Here is a 2,109-nt window from a genome sequence, read left to right as displayed (position 1 = left end):
CATTCTGTGAACAACAATTACAGCTTAGAAAGATGAATGGTGACCCTTTCCCTACCACCCGCTCACCATGCGGTACATGGAGTGGACCACTCAGTGGGTTTACATTTGAAAAATACAGATGCTGCTAGGAATCTGTGTCCTGTGTGGTATTAATCATTAAATCCCTGTCCACACAGAGACAAAATTAAATAGAGAATTGAGGCATCTCCAAAATAATTCAGGGAAAATTCTCTGAGGGCAATTAGGGTTTGTTTTCTTCATCCTGTTCTTTTGTACTCTGTGCCTCTTGAGGATGCAGGCAACATTTTTTTTTTTTTTGGTACAGTGTACTTTATTGATGGTACATGACAAGGTAGGGCTCCCCAAGCCCCTCTCCTTCTTCAAGGGGTTTGGGATGGGAACTGTGTGAAGATTGGGAGATTCTCAGTGTGTTGGGGGAAGGGGGACAAGACTCCTCAGTAGCTGAGGGCCTCTCTCTCCCTCTTGCCGTCACTGGGGCTAGTGGTCCAGGGGGCTCTTAGAGGCAGTGTGGACCATAAGGTCCACCACGTGGTTGCTATAGCCAAATTCACTGTTACAGCAGGAAATGAACTTGATAAAGTGGTCACTGAGGGCAATGCCAGCCCCAGCATTGAAGGTGGAAGAGTGGGTGTCACCGTTAAAGTTGCAGGAGACAACGTGGTCCTCAGTGTAGCCCAGGATGTCCTTAAGGGGGCCCTCCTATGCCTGCTTCACCACCTTCTTAATGCCATCATATTTCGCACCTTTGTCTAGGCAGTAGGTCAGATCCATGTCTGACCTTTTGGGGGTGGGGACATGGAAGGCCATGCCAGTGAGCTTCCCATTTGGCTTGGGGGTGACCTTGCCTATAGCCTGTCACTGCCAGTAGGAGCAGGGATGATGTTCTGGGCAGCTCCTCGGCCATCATGTCACAGCTTCCCAGAGGGGCCGTCCACGGTCTTCTGGGTGGCAGTTGATGGTGTGGACTGTGGCTGTGAGTCCATCCACGATGCCAAGGTTGTCATAGGTGACCTTGGCCAGAGGGGCCAAGCGATTGGTGGTACAGGAGGGATTACCGACAATGATGAGGGAGTTACCATAGTTCTCATGGTTCACACCCATCACAAACATTGGGCATTAGCAGAAGGGGCGGAGATGATGATCCTCTTGACCCTACTCTTCAAGTGAGCCCTAGCCTTCTCCCTGGTGGCAAAGACCTCCATGGACTCCACAACACAGCACTGGCATCACCCCTTTTGATGTTGGTGAGATCTTGTTCCTGGGAGATGAAGATGGGCTTTCCATTGATGACAAGTTTCCCCATTCTCAGCCTTGACTATACCATTGAATTTTCTGTGGATGGAATCATATTGGAACATGTAGACCCTATAACAGAGGTCAGTGAAGGGGTCTCTGATGGTTACGGCATCTACTTTGCCAGCGTTAAAAGCAGCCCTGGTGACCAGATGCCAAATATGGCCAAATCCATTTACTCCGACCTTCACCATCATGTCTTGGGGACATGGCTGGCACTGCCCCAGAAGATGCAGCTGTCTGTCAAATGGGGAGGAGTAGAGACCCAGGAGACTTGTTTTTGTTTTTTAACATTTGTGCTGTATATAGACTAAAATAATTTTGGTCTAATATTTTCTGTCTATATACAGATAACAGCTATGTGTTAACTTATTATAGTTTGAGATTCCAGGACCATAGCTCATTTGCGTTTTCTATCTTTGTTGGCCATGATGGTGCCTTCCATATGTGACTGCTATGTTGTACATTAAGCATGTCCGGTCAAACTGTTTTTGATTTTCCTTGTTCTCAGGTCTTACGGTTTTATTTCTGGATGTTGGAAATAGGTTAATACAGCTGGGTCCCATTTTGTGTACTTGCATATTTATTGCCATAATGATGGCCTTGGAACCTCTGCATCCTTGCCTCAGCCCTTTTGGAAGGTAGCCCTGAGAGACCAAGTTTTGTGTTGTTACCACTGGGCCACTTCTGTGGTCTTTTAGGAGCCATGGCTAAGTTTTATACTCTTGATTCCTGGAGGGCAGCTGGCTTCTTTCTCCCAGGCAGCAATGAAAAAGATTAAATTTAATCTTATGC

The 2,109-nt window shown here is 47.2% G+C and overlaps 1 pseudogene; it reads right to left on the bottom strand.

Annotated features, from left to right (window-relative positions):
* Nucleotides 1–498: 498 nt before the first annotated feature.
* LOC124528540 (glyceraldehyde-3-phosphate dehydrogenase-like) lies at nt 499–1,379 on the bottom strand (annotated as a pseudogene).
* Nucleotides 1,380–2,109: the final 730 nt, after the last annotated feature.

This window comes from Lynx rufus, unplaced genomic scaffold (genome assembly GCF_022079265.1).
Source record: "Lynx rufus isolate CCGP_SWC_20201006 ecotype Redwood Valley unplaced genomic scaffold, mLynRuf1.p SCAF_6, whole genome shotgun sequence".
Classification (NCBI taxonomy): domain Eukaryota; kingdom Metazoa; phylum Chordata; class Mammalia; order Carnivora; family Felidae; genus Lynx; species Lynx rufus.
Note: the sequence above shows the minus strand (reverse complement) of the source record. Positions and strands in the feature narration are given on the sequence as shown.